At 44.6% G+C, this 17,874-nt stretch overlaps 1 protein-coding gene across 1 annotated transcript in view; it reads right to left on the bottom strand.

Moving 5' to 3' along the window:
* The window catches only part of sash1a (SAM and SH3 domain containing 1a), a 63,958-nt gene extending 48,698 nt beyond the window's left edge, over window positions 1-15,260 (bottom strand). The window contains exon 1 of the mRNA XM_034527957.1: window positions 15,197-15,260. The gene's annotated coding sequence lies outside the window, so the exon portion shown is untranslated. The remainder of the gene's footprint in view (window positions 1-15,196) is intronic.
* Window positions 15,261-17,874: the final 2,614 nt, after the last annotated feature.

Raw genomic sequence — 17,874 nt, forward strand, 5'->3', positions numbered from 1 at the left:
ATATTTACTGGGGAACATGAATACAACTTTTTTATAACACACAAATGTCGACATCATAGTGGAGCTGATCACCAAAGTCAGGTTGGACTCATCCTGTGGGGACCACGAATGCACAAAATGTCCCCGCGATCCATCCAGTAGTTGTCAAAATGCATCTGTCTAAACTAAAGTGGTTTACCCATGCACCGGAAATCGAACACATCATGCGAGTCACTCGGTTGGCACCGATCGAACCCTTTATGTACAACAGCACGGTGCAAAGTGTGTGAAAGTGAAGAACGGCCTTAACTGGCCGTGGATGAGCGGCAGCTGCTCACCAGTCTCCTGCTCACAGTCCAAACACACACGCTCACACAAGAGCAGCTTTGTTGGCCGGCAAGTCGTCAACCCGGGGGTCTGCACTGCTGACCTCACATCTGCAACCTCCGGTTCAAAGCAGCAGCAAGCGGTAGGACTACTAGTGTGTGTGTGTGTGTGTGTGTGTGTGTGTGTGTGTGTGTGTGTGTGCGTGTGCGTGTGCGTGTGTGGTGTGTGTCCATACTGCCATTACATCATTGCACCAGTCTTCCCATGTTTCTAAAGAATGACGACCATGTTGTGCTTTTTGAGGAACAATGCTGATCCTCCCCCTTCTTCAAGCTAAAAAGAGGTGTTGGAAGTAACCCCCTCACGCACACACACACACACACACACACTGCACAAACACTCTTCCTGCCAAAGCCCCCCATTACGCAAATACAAGACAGTGTGAGCCCACCTGGATGAGGAGAACAGGAAGCCTGTTGACCCAGTGCACACTCAACAAACACCGTTGGTGTGTGTGTGTGCGTGTGTGTGTGGGTGTGTGTGTGTGTGGAGATGCCAGCTTTCCCCGACTCTCTTCACACTGGCCACCAATCAAGGTGTCATGTTGCCAGACGAGAAGAAACAAAGTCACTTGCTAATTGTTTCACCATAATGCCAATTTATTAGGCTGCATGTTAGATAGTTCTTTGATCAGCTCTTTGAGAAAGATATGAACAATTGGTAAAAAATGAGGGAACACTTTGGAGCAGACCACAAAGTGGATACACCTGCAACCAATTCAGTGTCTATAAATTTATCCTGAAAGTAGGATGTGAGAGCGAAACTTATTTCATGGCTCTCATAATATGTAAGGGATTCTTTCATGGAGGGATGATGTCATGAATATAATTTTGTTTTAGTGTGGATTACTTTGAACATAGTCTTGAAAGCCTCACGACTTGGACTCCATCCTGATAGACGTCAAGTATGAGAGTTCATTTGACAATTCCACTGCCTTTCATGTATCTTCTTTCATCTCTTCACCTATCTATTATTCATAGTTTCATTGTCTCATCAAGTGTTCTTCTTCTCCGGTGCTGATCTGGATTGGTTGGTGTAGGATGGGAGGAAAATAGCACTGTCATCAGGTTTTGGACAAGCTCTGGAGCTGACGTGAGACAAGAGAGCGTTTATATCAGACAGACGTTTTATATGCCAGAGCCATTTCTATGTGAGCACATGATGTGTGTGACTTTTTGATTTTCACAAATTGGATACAGGGCTCGGATGGGATTGCCAGCATTGGCAATGACAACATGTACAGGACTGCGTAGGAACGGGAAGTAATCATTTAAAACAGGTCCGGACAAGACAAACTCTCAGGGAGCAGCACGTGTTTCTTGCAGGTATGACTACAGACATGAAGGCATTGCAGGGATTTTACATTTACAAAGCATCAACTAATCTTCGACCGAGTCCTTTCATTACTACTCAAACACTCCCACAGGCTAAATAATATTAAAGACTTAGATAAACTCCCATCGAGACGGTAGATTTCCTTTGAACACACTTGGCCTGGATTACACTTTATCACAGTTGTTTCATTTTATGACTCTGCAAGATTATCCCAAAAGCAAGCAGCGTGTCTAAACACTCTCAGGGGCGATGTTGCAGAGAACGGAAAGAATGGAGAGGAGGAGCAGAGAGGAGATAAAGGTCGGGGAGGAAGGAGTGAGAGAGGAGTGGGAGATTGCGGTTGGAATCTGTCGGGCCGGTCACATAAAAGTAATTAAGCGTCAAATTGATAAAGGTTACATCGTGATGTAGAGTGTGTAGGGAAACAATAGTCAAACATATTTAGTTCTAAACATAAGTTGTTAAGACTGAAAGGAGGCAAGGCAAAGTGGAAAGGTGTCCTGAGACGAAGGAGAAAAAGAGAGAGAGAGATAGAAAAAGAATGCAGACGGCATTGAAGCAAAGCACTGTCTGGACCTCCCCTGATAGTGAGAGTGACCCTTCCTGGAGGTCAGTGACCCTGGGCCTTAAAAATAGCCCCCGGGGGAGTCACAAACCGTGCTGCCAGGGGCGATTAACAACTTGGTGGACAGACATCAAGGGCACCTCCAACACACTGAAGGAAATACACAACCCCACAATCCTAACACATACATGGATACAATAACAGAGTTTGAATTATCCTCCAATGAAGGGGGCTGATTCTTCATACACCGATTAATGCTTCCTGTCCTGTTCCAGTAAACGATATTCATTTCAGACTACATTGTTATAGTAGATTCATGATAATGAAATAAAGGTTACTATGAACTCCTCACATTGAAGCAACAAGGGTGTGTTTGCTCCGATTACCATATCTTCATCTATCTCTCATCTTTGTTTCTTTTTTTAAATCACTTATACAGGTGTATACCCCCGGCTTAATTGGATCGAGCCCTTATCTCTTAGTCCTCAGTGTGTCGTCTCTAAGTGATTAATTAAGGAACAAGATTTTAAAATCATTATATAGTCGATGGGTCAGAGGCCCGACAGTCCCCAGGCATTTTTCTTTGAACCAATCTGGATGAGAGCATTTGTTACTCTTATTCATATGTGTGTGCATATATATATATATATGTGTTTGTGTGTATCCCAATGTGCAAGAGAGGAGTCGGCGGCCAGGCTAGCCCCAGTGTGCTTCACACGCCACTGAGCCTTGTGTGGGAGTTATCACACAAACCCAATTAGCATGACAACTAATTACTGTTGCCTCGGTCCCCTCCCCCAGCTCAGCAACTCATTAAATTAGAGCAACACACTGGTCTTCCCACTGAAAACAATGCTTCCAGGGAGTGATAATGAATGCCAGGCGCTCTGCCTTTGTGTGCCCAAGGTATTACTTTTCATAGGGCGCTCGACCATAACACTGGAGTCTTTTGGAAGCTGGGGGAACTTCATAACACAGGAAATACTCCTGGGCTAGAGGCAGAGAGAGAAGAGAAAGGCAACTGGGAGAGTGTGAGATAAACACAGTGACATGAAGGGAGAACAACAAATGGGTACAGAAAAAAAAGCTGCTGACGCCACTGTAACTGACAAAAACAAAACATTTCCACATCCTTGGCATTCCATTGAAGTCCATTTGACTTTTAAATGCTCTACTAGGCGCTCTCCAGCTCACCGACATGAGCATGTAGAGTTTCTACATGCATACAGTAGACACTAAAATATATCACGCCTCCCACAGGCACAAGTATTTCTAAGTAGGATTCATGTAGTAATCCATGCTTTTATTAATGCAGCGGCAATTGCAGGTCCCTTTCATGAGCTTTGTGTCGAAAAACTGCCGACATATAAACAAAGCATATTTCTGCTAAGCCCCGGATCCCCAGATTCTCCATGCAGTGAACACCTCCGTGGCCATGCGGCCGGTGATTATGTTACACTATTGTGTGTGTGTGAACTGGGATTCCAGGGTGTTTTAATCAGGCGCGACTGAAAGGACAGATGTTGTTTTGGATGTAAGCGAGCTTCCAAAAAGGTATGAGCAGCGCTGTGTGAGATGCCCGGGTTTGCACGGGTTGGTTACTTTGGAATAGGGACAATTGTAATCAAAAGACAGGAGTGTGATTTGTGAGGTGGCCACCTTGACCAGTGGAAACCAGCAGAGTTTCTTTGTGTGAGAGGAATTCCAGTTCTGGAGATGCCACACTGGTCCTGGCATACGTTCATAAACAGACACGGATAAACAGTAGACACACGGCCACACACTCACTCACACAGAATAACAAACGATGTGCAAGATTAAAAATACCTCAAACCCACATTTATCATCTTTAAATAATAAAAGAGCATTTACAGCTTCGCCTTCCCTCTAGATTTATATCACATTGCTCGCGGCAAAGGCTGCAGACATTGCTGACATTTGATTATGGATGAGATGTTATAAAAACTTGTTCCTCGGCCAGCCCCAGGCTTCTCTGTGGTACGCCTTGAGTAATTACTGTCAGCATGCACACGGCCATCATATATCTCACACACAATCCGCGACACATGATCTGTCACACATACTTGGGCATTTGCACATTTAATGCAAATATAAGGGCCATTTTAAAATACATGCTGACATGCAAAAACATCTTCTCACAACAGTGGATTCATATCAAAACCTCAGTGCACACAACACTGACATTCATCTGAATCCCAATGCTCTGTGCCGTGAGGGATACTGGTGAATATTGGGCCGGTACCAGAGACACATAGTTTCCCCATATAATACCGGACTTTCTGTCTGTTACACAAACACAACCTCTCCATATGAATATACTCAGAGTACCACAAACAAACTGAGAAATTGCCCCCATCACATTAATGATTCTGACTGTAACCACCCCATTGACATCTGTATTGCATCTCTTAGTCTATTTCACTGGCGCAGGGCCTATCTGTCCTCTGAAATGCCTTTTCAGATATCCTGCTGACAAAAGGCACAGACAAAGAATATAAACAAGTGAGAAAGAAAATCCCTCTTTTTAACAATTGGCTATCGTTTTTTCAATTTACATTTTGTCTTTTGGGTTTTTGAGTTACTTCCAGTGTCCGGAGATGAACTTTGAATGTGTTTAAACATGTGGTGTTGATGCGTCTCTGTTCTCCATGTACCTCAGACTAAACTGTTGACTTGCGCTGTGAAACTGGCTCTGTACTCCGGATTTAACTGCGGTCTGACAGCACATACTGTATGCGGCTTGGGCAGCACCCGTTATACAAAACCTCCCTCCTGACATCGTTAGCCAGTCTGGTCCAGAGCCGAACCTTCACCACAGCACATTCAGCCCCTCTCACACTTTCCTCCCAATCATGTATTACTGGTACATCCCCTTTACCCTTCGTATTGCTCTCTGACATGACATTGCGGTAACTGTCAATTTTAGTGATCACTGTCTGATTTTTTTTTTTTAAATGTTGACTGACAATATCTTCTGTGACAACCATTGTGTTGCATATAAAATGTTCATATTCCGGTAAGAAGACCAACATGACACGATGCCAGTGTCTCATACCAACAGATTCTCCGGCTGCTCCATGTGTGCATATGCAGTGCTGTCTGTCTGTCTGTCTGTCTGTCTGTCTGTCACTCAACCGCACAACACATAAACATAGTGCAAGCTCATCTCAACTACTGGAGCCCTCCACTTTCACAGGAATTTACCCACAGTTCAGCCCAGAGGATCCTGCTTACGCCGGCAAAATATGAACCCAGTGGCAGGGTCGAGCCACGGAAACACAGAACACGTCTATTTTCCTAATTACTTAAACAGGTTCACATGGCAACGTAAAAAAAGTCCCGGTTAAACTTGTGGATCTTGTGGTTTGAGCTCTCAAAGAAATAAAATTGACGATCATATAAAGAGAAGAGCGAAGAGATATTTCTGAGGGAAGTCTTCCGGTAAAGACTTTGGGTCTTTTGCTTGAAAACAATAACACAATACTTAAAAGTGATTCTACAACATGCTCCTGATGTATTATTATCATGAGCAAACTAAAGTCAGAACGAGGGATGGGAATCATTTGAAACTGCTGACAGGATAAGCAACTTTTAGTAATGTACTCACAAAATATATGTTCTCCAAAGAAGCTAAACAGACAAGCAGCTACGAATGAATTTAAATAAAATTGCCAACATTTTGATGTCAATCAGCAACTTTCGGATCAAATAATTACTAGAAATTACAAATTAGACTAGACATTTAATGCCAGCTCTAATTCTTGACAGTTTGATCAGTGTAAAGGACATATTTCAAATGAACGTTTCCATAAATCTTTACAATTAATGATTTGAAAACATAGTATTTTTTGTCACTTATCTATGTGAAGAATGTAAGGCATGTGAGGAATGACTCACACGTTTCCGTGCTGTAATTGGCTGATTCATAACCTTTGAGGTGGTGAAAGGGCTTCGAGGTTACCATGGCGATGCCCCGATGGCAGAAGCTGTGATGATGGTTGCTCCGGCCTGACGAGACCTCATTACAGGCTGGTGGGGAGTCCTGTCTGAAATCTCGGGTCCAGATGGTCACTCAGAACCAATTAACGCACCTTTTTGACTCATTCCCTCCAACTCAATCTCTCCGTCGCTCTGTTTATCCGTGTCCCTGTAGACGTATCGGTGTGTAACCTGCGCCAACACGTCAACACACACAACAACAAACAGGCATCCAGGCTGATGGGGAACAAACAAACGGAGCAGTCGGCGGTCATTAGCTTTGTGTGTTTAATGATTGTCCTTCCAGTCTAGGTTAGAGGCCGGCCAACGCGCCAGTAATGAGTCTGCTCCGCTGCCCCTTCACCCTCCTGGAAGAGTGGAGCTTCTTCGGAGCCAAGACGACTCAGCGAGCCCGAGAGGCAGTCGAGAGGTTAATGGGCCCACTGGGATTAAATGCAGGGTGAGTCAAATTGAGGTTGGGATACAGATGGCTCTGTCTGAGGAAAGGACACATTCCTGTATAAAAGATGCCGTGTTCAGACTCCGCGTGTCTTCATATGTCAAATTGTCACCACTTCAGTTATCTTGAATGCATTTGAATATAATTCATATTTTGTTTCTAATGGGTGTTGCAAAAAAAAAAGTTGCCACCCCAAATCCCAATATTTATACAATAACATTGGACTTGAGAGGCTGCAACCATGAAATAATGTCTTGTCCATAATACATAACTTATACAAGTATACATGCTTCCTTTAAGTTTAATGAGTGTCAGAAACCGGCTGAATGTTTGGGGACAACATGAGGCCTTGTTGTATCGACCAGACAGTCAGCAAAACATGCAAACAACACAGGAAGAGAAAAGGGATGGTCAGATGGATGAATACAAGCTTGGGGTCCTGGAAGACAGACATATACACACACTCACAGGAGGCCTGTGTTGGTACAGGAGTGTACTGCTGCAGGGCTTGGTGCTGAGCCCGTGCTGGCTGAAAAGATATCCATATCCTGTGGCGCATAGCTGGCATTTAGCCTAGACCAATGCAGTATTTACCTTCCCTCCTTCCCACACTTCTCGTTATTCTTCTCCTGCACCATCTCTAAACCCTAACCCTAACCCATACAACAGCAACATGAATGCAGGTATGGATCTGCTCCCTCTGGCATTTGCTACACCACTTTCCACTCCCCTTCAACGATGCATGAAAAGAACAATATTCACGGCCTGCTACACCTCCAAGACAATGTTTCACTTAATTTGTACATTCGGTCAATAACATTATAATTGACTGTAGAGACAGTTAGTCAGGAAACACAGGGCTGGAACAAGAGGGATGGCATGCAACGGGGGTGCGCAGCAAGGACTGAAACAGGGTTTTGTAATTATACGGGCTGTGTTTTAGAGGACACAAGGACACCAGTTCCCATCACTTTCTCTCTCCTCCTTTGCCTGTTTTCTTTCATTCTGTTCTTGTAAAAGTCTGAATTACATTAAGAGACAGATGCAAGATGATGCAAGATTGCATCTGGTCAAGATGAGCTCAGAGCAGAACACAGTATAAGCACATATATCTGGCTTCTAGAGCACAGACCCGAGATCTGAGCATTACAATGTATAGTGCCCTGTATAATATCTGAAGGGGAATTATAACTGAATTCTGAGCTAGGCAGGGGTATTTCCAAGGGTGTGTGTGTGTGTGTGTGTGTGTAATTTCACTTCTCTGACTCTGATCCCAGAGTCTGGTGTGTGTGGGAGCTTGTGATGTGGAGCGAAGTAAATGTAGGATTGGCGTAACCATAACAACCGAAACCTCAACAGCTTGTATATAGGCCCACACAATACATTTAAGTTTGTCGGCAGTGTGGTGCAGTTTCTATCAAAGACACAATTGAAAGCCATCGATATAGCCACATTTGATGGTATAATAACACATCTACACTATACAAATGCATCTTGTGATATAACAGATGTAGACAAGCTGATGATTTAGGCATACGGATATAACCAGGCTGCGTTTTTTAAACCAACAGACCACAAACAACTGCCCTGCAGGTACACACACAAACACTTGTCATAGGTTTTACTTTGATACTCTCCCTGACATGAATAACAATGCTGTCTGCTGTGTGCAGCAGGCAAAGAAAGGCTTTACTCACCGTACACCGAAGCTCAACCAGATCTAAAGGGATAACACCGGGAGAGCGCAGGCACAGCGATGCATCTGAATTTTCACTGTAGACTAAAGTCAGCCCAGCTCAGACACTGTCTAGTTCCAGGGTTCAGCTCAGTCATAACCTCAACCAGACTTCTGATTCATTCTGTTTATGCACACAAGTGACTGGCATCCAAAAGCAGGACATGTGGTGGAAACATGTTTACAGCAGTGGCCTGGGTTTTTAGGGATGACGTGTTGGAAGAATGAAAGGTGGCTATACTACGGGCCATTGTCAGTGACTTAAACAAAAAGTATGAACGTTTATCAACTGAACATTGATTTTATTGACCTGTGACATAATATAACTAAAAGACAGGAAGAGGAAAGAGAACGCTGATTGAGCAACGAGTAGCGAAGACAAAGGGAGGTTACAAGAGGATGTTTTATGGAGTCGGGGGGCAGGAAGGACAGGGCAGGGATTTACTGCCCACAGCTGGAGCAACAGCTCCCTCTGGGGCAAAGCAGCAATAATACATTAGACATGACTCACAACATTTGCCACAAGGTACAACAAATGTTTTTCCAAAGAGAGAAATCAACCCCAGCCATTAAGTTGTCTTTAGAAATGCATACAGGTAGCTGGTTTGACAAAGGCTCTTTCTTGGACTGGACGAATAACAGATATTTTCATGACAAATTGGAACTTTATTAAAATGAAATTGATTTGGTGTAAAGGACTACACCCTTCCTTTCTGGTAAGCTTCCAGAAAGCTGTGCATTAATCTCTCCCTCCTCCCACACTCTCTGTTTTCACTTCAGCCCTTTTATGCGTCTACCAACCTTCAGTTTTACAAAAGACATTACACAAACACACACACACACACAACACACACACACACACAGTGAGAAAAAAGAAAAAAATGATTCACCCTATGATTCATTACTGGCTCTTGATCCCTTACACCACACAAGAGTTCACAACTCACACACATCAATATGTTCACACACACAAGAGCACACGTGCACTCGCCTACAACACACGTACTGTAGGCACGTTGCTAATCTGTACCCATGATGTGGTCGGTGCTCCCAGGAAGAGGCAACCATTCATTTATGGACCGACTGTTCGTTAAATCAGAGGCAAGGGCTGGACCGCCGCTCCGCAAACCTGGACAGAGGCTGCCATTCCGAGGGAAAAGGGATGAGCTGGATCTAATTGGTTTGAATACCAGCGAAAAATACATTGATGCCAACAACAGACCGTAACATGAATAGCTGCCTATGTCGCCCATGGGACACATGTGCCAGAGGACCAAAAGCCTCAAACCAAGGTTGACGAGCATAACCACTGGTCTTACTTCCAGGAAATCCTGTAACTACACCCCATTCAAATGACAGCATACAAAACTGACCATTTCAGCTTGTTTCATAACAGGAGCGTACACTCAGTTATGGAAAACAAATATATATATATACATTAAACCAAAGGGTGCATGTGGAAAATATGTTTTTAAAAAAACACTGTGGAGACAGGTTTAGCTGCATGCTTGAATCGAAGCAATAACCCAGTACATTTGCAAGATAAAACAGAACGATGAATAACTCTGTTCATTCTATTCCCATCGCCATCTCACCACACATATCAGGGGTCGTTGTCATGCTGCGTGCGGGTGATTTGTGTGATGCCTGTGAAGAATCAGGGTTTGTGGAGGTCAGGACAGCTTCGTACAGACACACCGAGTGTGAGAAAATCCTGACGGCAAGCGCTGGCTGCAGTTGATATGGGTCCTCTGGGACCTCGCCTCTGCTGAGGTCGTCCCCTTGCACTCCAGCACTCGTACATCAATGCTGACATCACCACAGATCCTCGACCAAGCCGCTGCCTTGGGCAACACAAACAAGAAATAAACCTGTGTGTGTGTGTGTGTGTGTGTGTGTTGTTGCGTGGCGTTAAGTGCGATCATCAAAGTTTATTGGTGTTTTATTGTGTATAGAGTAATGTGCAATACAACATCATTGAAGAAGGTTATCATCCATACGCATATATGTTTTATGTTTAAGTATTAGCTCTATAGCACACAGCTGCATGTGTTCTGTATTTAATACAAATCGCTACAAAAGGATTGTTACATTTTGATTAAAAAAATACAAATAAAATGTGGACTGACAGTAGAGCATTAACCGACAAAGTGCTGATGTGTGCCTGCATGTAGGTACTGTACGGATGAGTGTGTATGCCGACAGCCTTTCCTGTCCCCTGCTGTGCCAGTCAATGCTTGATGTAGTGGGAAGTGGGGCAGTGGGAAGTGGGGTGGCAGTGCCAGCAGTAATCAGAGCTCTTTGTATCCACACACACACACACACACACACAGTTGGGCTATAATCAGGGGATGTTCTTTCTTCACCAATAATAGCTGTAATCCTCTCGTCTCAATATGATGTGTCACCTGTGACATGCTCAACATTTGGATATTGCTGGAGATTTCTACAATATCTGGCCTCTGACTTGTTTCAAAATAGATATAATGAGCTTTTAAAGCCAGCGTATACAGTAGCAGCCGAACCACTGGGACGACACAGTCGTGTGAGGTGGTCGTGAAAGGAGAATACAAGTGACCATGTAGAGTGGTAGTGATAATCTTCTCTATTCACAAAGAATCCGGCATGCAAGACACTGCACATGTATATTTATTCAGCCAGAAACAAAAGCTTTGACCTTTTTTTTTTTTTTTTTACACTTCACAATTTGTATATCGTGTTAGAAATAGCAGGAAGGAAACTGGCTAAATATAGAGCGATACATGACTTCTGAAGACCGGATGAAAGTGATGTCGAAAACTTCACACACTCTGCGCTGCGTTGAAAACCTGTCAAAGGCAATCTGGGTGAGGACTGAATAGGGTTTGAGCAAACTGCCGATCATTTGCAGTGATAACAATATTTTGGGCGCCACATCTAGAACTGAAGTAGCAGCTTTCTTCACTCAGGAAAAATCCTAATCCGAGAGGACGTTTTTCACGACTAATTTGCCCGCCTGCAGCAGCGCATAGAAACGTATACTACCAGGGTTGGTTTCGTATTTGCCCTTCCTGACTTGATCCCAAGACTGACACTGTGATCGAGTTTGCATGCAGCCTACTTAAGGAGCAAATGATTTGCCTCCAACTCACAGATTGTGTGAAACTAGATGTTTGTGTCCGCGAAGTCTTGGGTCCAACGTGGGAAAGCCGGAACCACGTACACAAATATGTGGAAGCTATGTTGAACGGGGCAAAGCCTCTCTGCAATCGGAAGCAACTGTAGCGTTCAGGTAACTTGACCCAGCAGATGGTTTGTTCCACGGAACCATCAGAGAAGCTGACATTGGAAACAGTTTGGAAAAGGGCAGGCACTTTAAAAAAAACTACCAAAAAAAACATACTCAGACGAAGACCTCTTTTTAAACACCCACAAGCTGATTATATATTTGAGGTTTTGTTTCTACACATTTGATGAAACTGTCCCCCATCACCTCTCACGTGCCACAGTATGTCTTGCAGGGTGTGAACTGACTTTGCCAAATATCTGGTTCAAAAACGTGGATGTGCGTGTGTGTGTGTGTGTGTGCTGAGATAAGAGCAGAAACATAAAAAGCAGAGGTCGGGGATCAAAAACAAGAGACAGATAAGCTTAAGGTAATGCTCCAAAGACTCATTTGTCCTCGAATCAAAGAGTCTGGATTGATAAGAGTGGGGAAGAGAAAGAGAGGGGGGGATCAGTCAAATCCCATCTGGACTGTGTGCTCAGTCCAGCTCACAGAGCTGAGAGAACCTCTGTTCTCCTCAAGCATATGAAGACCTTAAAGGATAAGTACCCCAGATGGCTAAGGAGCATGCGCTGACTCATCAATATGGCTGACTGTCAGTGAAACCCATTGATATGCTAAACCTATTTGTCTTCTTTTTTTTCAGTTTGTTCAGTTTCACTTGACTTCAAGTGTATAATTCAGTGTATATATGATTTACACATTAAACAAACGGTTTTAATGGTCTTTAAAGCTCTTTATATTTGCTCAATGCTTCCTACATTGATCTATATTCATTAATACCCCCCCCCCCCCCCCCCCCCCCCCCCCCCCCCCCCCTCCTCACTGAGGTGGTTTCTTTGTCATCAGCTGTGGTCTTTGTCTTGTTCCACGTCTGTCTGATTCTCTGTTTTACATAGTGAATGTAATCACACGGACCAAAACAAACTACAGCTGAACACATGCCGCTCTTCTTGACTGGTTGGTGGGCTAGCAGACATAGAGTACAGTACAGTACAGTACAGTACAGTACAGTACAGTACAGCACAGCACTTGTGCCAAAGGAAGCGACTTCATTGGCTACAGTACTCAATCTGTCCAGTGACATACTGATGGAATGAAGGACATACTAACTTGGTCACTTCACTTCACCGGTGTGACAACCACCCCATAGGGATCTCTGTCAAGATGAATTTTTTCTGTCAAGATGAATTTTTAACACATCACTATTATGTTGCTGATAAAGTGATTATGTGCAACACATTTACAGGACAAGTAATTAACAGTATTGACACTGAGGTCAAGTCACAGACAGAGGCCGACTCAGACTGTGCATCTATTCAGCGGTGACCTCAGTCTCCACCTGCAACGTAACGTCATCGCTGCTCACCTGTGAAATCACACGATGACGCAGGCGTAAGCTTATAACAGCCAGAAATAAAGCAGCGTTACAGACAGACACCGACCGGCTGCACGGACATGTGGCAGAAACTGCATAGTCAAACAATTCCTTGGAGGCGGAGGAGGAAATGAAGTAGTCATTTATCACTGTCCCAATCATCGCCACCCCAAAACGAGCCCTCTGCAGAGTGTGTGCTCAGCCAACGCGAGCGAGACGTTCACCGCTTTAAATAAGCGTGCGTCCATGCTGAGTCGCCTACTGCTCCACCCTAATGATGTCAACACACACACACACACACACACACCTGTTGCCATGGCAGTTGGCCCTGCCCTGGCATGAATAAACAGGCATAGGAGTGGCTGCCCGGCCCTGGCAGAGCTCTGCAACAGCAGCTGGCGTGTACAGTTTCATCTGCTCGAGGAAGATGAAAAAGCATCGAGGAGTAAACGCTAAGTGATTCTCTTTAAAGCAGAGCTTCTCATTACAGTTTCAACTTCAGGGAGCCTCGTTAGAGTTCGGCTATGGACACACACTCACTGATGAGCGGAAAGGTGGAGAGTAAAGAGACTGAGTGATAACAGCACTCGCTCTGACAGCTAAAGCCAAATATTCCATTTCAAACTTGACACCAGCGTTCTCTTCCATGAGCTGAATACCACAGCAGCAAATGGGTCAGCTCAATAGGCTTAATGCTGGCTCCACTGTCACCGACATCTGGAGGAGTGTGTGTCAGTTCCAGAGTCCGTGCAATTACATGCATTTGTATTGGTGGGCATTTATGTCCGTGGGCGTATTTGCGTGTTATGTGCACATGTGTCAACTTAATAGTGTGCGTGCGTGCGTGTGTGTCTGTGTGTGTGTGTGTGTCTGTCTGTCTGTCTGTGTGTGTGTGTGTGTGTGTGCGTGCGTGTGTGTCTGTGTGTGTGTGTCTGTGTGTGTGTCTGTGTGTGTGTGTCTGTGTGTGTGTGTGCGTGTGTGTGTGTGTGTGTGTGTGTGTGTGTGTGTGTGTGTGTGCTTCCCGTCTCTGTATACACTAGTTATGTTTCCTCTCACACATTGGGCATTCACAATGATATTGTGAGGTTTGTTCTTCCTGCATTGGAGGAAGTCCACCAAGGGAACTTCTATCCCTCTCTCTTCTCTCTTTCCTCCCCCCATCCACGCCTCCTTCCTCCCTCCATCCGCTCCCTTGTTCCTTGTCAGCTGGTGGGGAGATCCAGATGTGCAGGGGGACTTGGACAGGAAAAGGAGAGCAAAACAGAGAGCGAGAGAGAGAGATAGAAATCCACATCCCCTGGTGACAAGACTTCATTGTCCAAGACCTTTTGGACAAGCCTTTAGACACATCCACACAAACAATTATGTGCACTGAACAATAGAGTCCCTCTAGGCGACAGGGCCCAATTGTATGTGACTCTGTGTGTGTGTGTGTGTGTGTGTGTGTGTGTGTGTGTGTGCATCTGCCGACAAAGCAAATCAATGAACAACATCTTGCAGGAGATTTGGTGTTGATATTTAGGCTTATTTACTCAGGTCTTGGCCAGGCGTGAGGCCATTGTTCTCGTTCAGCAAGCAGAGAGGAAAAAAATCAATAAAGTCCCGAGAGAGTGATGACAGTCCCTCTGTCTCTGTCTCAACTAAACCCCCCACATTTACATGAGTGAGTCGGAACACAGGAGCAAAGGATTCCATTTGATTGACACACACACACACACACACACACACACACACCAATATGGGAGAGAACAGAAAATGACATCAGACATTTTACACAATGGCAAACACATGTACACAGACCCACACGGCATGTGTATTAAGTTAACAGAGTGAGTCAGCAAAAAGGGAGGCAGTCAGTCAGAAACAAGAGGAGAGCTGGAAAGCCTCTCGCTACTGGAACATTTCCATCGTCAACTTACTCCGTAAAAAAAGTCTCTCCTTTCTCTCCGCGACAGGCCAACTGTTTCAAAAATCATCCGACTTCACCTCAACATTTATCAAACTCTGACACAAACTCTCTGATGGAGAAAACGGATGAATGAGACAATTATTCTCTCCTCACAAACGCCTCAAAGTAAAATGTCAGTACTCACCGCGAGGCAGCCCAAGTATTTCCTGGTCGATCTTTTTTTCTGCGGGGCTAACACAGACTAACTCTTTGAGAATGGGAGCAAGAAGTAGTGTACGGTGGAGAACAATGCATGTCCGCCCGAGCGCAGCAAAGCGTGAGCAGTGGAGACACAGAGAGGTCCAGTCATCAGGCTGCTGCTCACATGGGATGGGGAGTGGAGAGAGAGGCAGGAGGAGGGTCAGCTAAAGGATAGTCTATAGTAACTGGGAATTGGCAGGGGGAGGGATCTCATCCTTCGCTCCACATCTCTTGCTCTTTTTTTTCCCCCTGCTCTCCAAAAATGTTTCAGCAAGTCTCGCATTTTTTTTTGCCCATTTCAAAAAGGACACGGTCTAGGCCTTCCTGTCTTGGCAACCCTCCCCTTTCCTTTGCTATCTCCCTTCTCGTCTCTTTTGTCACACTTATCGACGCAACACACCCACGTCGCGTTTTCTTTGTTGTCTCTGTTAATAAGTTCTCGGCATGCTCCATTAAAAAAAAAAAGAAGCATACTCCACCTAGACACACCCATGTCGTGGAGACGTGGCGAAATGAGACACACACACGCACAAAGCAACCCGGCTGGATGCTGAGCGGAGGACAATCTCCAATTGACTCATTTGTCTGTAACGGTCATGCATGCAATCACAAGAACAGAGCAGAACATGACAGGGCTACGCAGGTTTTGAATCCCTCTTTCTCTCCTTCTCTGATGTCACTCGTTTTTTTTCTGCCTTTTCGCTCAAAGGCCCTAATTCCCAAGTGGCCCAGATACCACACTGTACTGGGAGAAAGGAAGGGAAGCAAAAAGAGGGTCAGAAAAAAAGAGAAACCTGATACAGCTAAGAGCGACAATTATTGGAATGAGTCACTTAGCAGTGAGTTTCTTTTTCTTTTCATTTTTTTCTTTTTAATTCAGGAGAGGGAGAGAGCGACCAAAGGAGAAGAGGGGGGTGGATCATCCCATTTTGGAACGCTGCACCTCCTTCAGGCTCCCTGAGGTCGTGGGAGAGGAGGAAGGAGAGATGGGGAAAAAAAGAAAGAAAGCAAGGGAGGGGAATGGAGAGGCAGGGGAGGACAGACATGGGCTTGGATAGGTACCAGAGGAAATTCTCCTCATCCCAAATCCACCCTCCAGGACACGGCTCACCGAGTCACTCTTGCTGACAGGACCAAATCACATAGAAGTACACCACTCTTCCTGACCCGGGGCTGACGGTGAGCTGACGCACTGGCCAATAGGAAAACAGATCATGGACATAAGAAAAAAAAGAACACAACCTAGTTGCTCAAAATACCGAGACGCCACAACCGGAGCTGACGTGCAACACTTTAAAAAAAAAATCCAATGAAGTGATACGGATTCCACGTAGAGACCACAAGAACTTGTAGTTTCCAATGCTGGTGAAGATTGCTGACAGAGAAAAAAAGCATGAAGCAAGTTGAAGAAATGTTTGGTACAATGGCCTCGTTTTCTGTCTGTTGTGTGATGTAGCGAAGCCATTATCCAGAGCAAACCGTAACAACATAAATTGCAGTGTTCTTACACTGAACTGACTTGTGTCAAATTGTATGTTTCCCCTGCCTTGAACCCAACCATCGGTTCTAATCAGCCATCAGAAGCACTTATTAATCAGAGGCAGAGCTATGTGAAACATAGCTGATTGGAGAGCAGCTTTGCAAACATAACCAAACACCTCGATGGAAATGCATATAGACGGTACTAATTGTACTTGTGTGATGGAATCAAACAGAGCTCAACTGTTCTGCTATCTGCAGTGCACGAGATGATTCTCGTGGGGGCGTTGTCCAAACAGCAGGGATACAGAGCCGTCAGTCCAGCGGCCCTCTGGCCAACCTGTATATCTCTGGAATAAACCAACAGTACAGCTGACCTGCATCCTGTTTAGACCGGCTGTCACAACACTTGGAGAAGGAAACATAGAGTGAAGGTCCATGTAAACACGCAGTGGAGGAATGACAACAACAACAAAAAGCAAAAGAAATGCCTCATGGATGTGCAGTGTGAACAACATATATAAACAGGCAGCATACAGGCCTGGATACTGATACTGAGGAACACTGAGAAAATGCAGTCAACATTCTTAGTTCAAGTGGCTCAACAGCGTATTTCCTGTGTATGGAGGAGAATATGTTGAAGGTTTCTGAGCCACTGAATCATGCAGTTTTGGATACTTTTTAATACACCATCTGGTTGGATCAGTCACTTGTAAACATGTTTGACTATTTTGCAATAATACTGCACATGAAACCCATGTCAGCTCCTGTACAACATGAATATGTTATATCAAAAGTGGGCAATACATGTATGTGCACTCCAAAGACACATACATGGGCATACACATAAAATGTTTATTGCAGACATCTATGCTGTACGGAGGTTGCTGTCTGGCAGGTTAAGAGACATTAAGGAGTCCATGTATTCCACTATTGCTGGAGGCTGATGCACTATCCTGTTGCTGAGTAGGCTTTGTCAGCATGCAGGTCACCTCTGTTGAGAGTAAGCTACAGTAGTAGTCTATCTTATATTGCTGTATGGTTTAAGGTTCCCTCTCAAGACTGATGCAAAGACAGGAGCCTGATGTAACACACAAAGCAATTCAAATGTTATGACTCTTAATTATATTTAGCAATTGGTCG

The sequence above is a fragment of the Cyclopterus lumpus genome, chromosome 24 (genome assembly GCF_009769545.1).
Source record: "Cyclopterus lumpus isolate fCycLum1 chromosome 24, fCycLum1.pri, whole genome shotgun sequence".
Classification (NCBI taxonomy): Eukaryota; Metazoa; Chordata; class Actinopteri; order Perciformes; family Cyclopteridae; genus Cyclopterus; species Cyclopterus lumpus.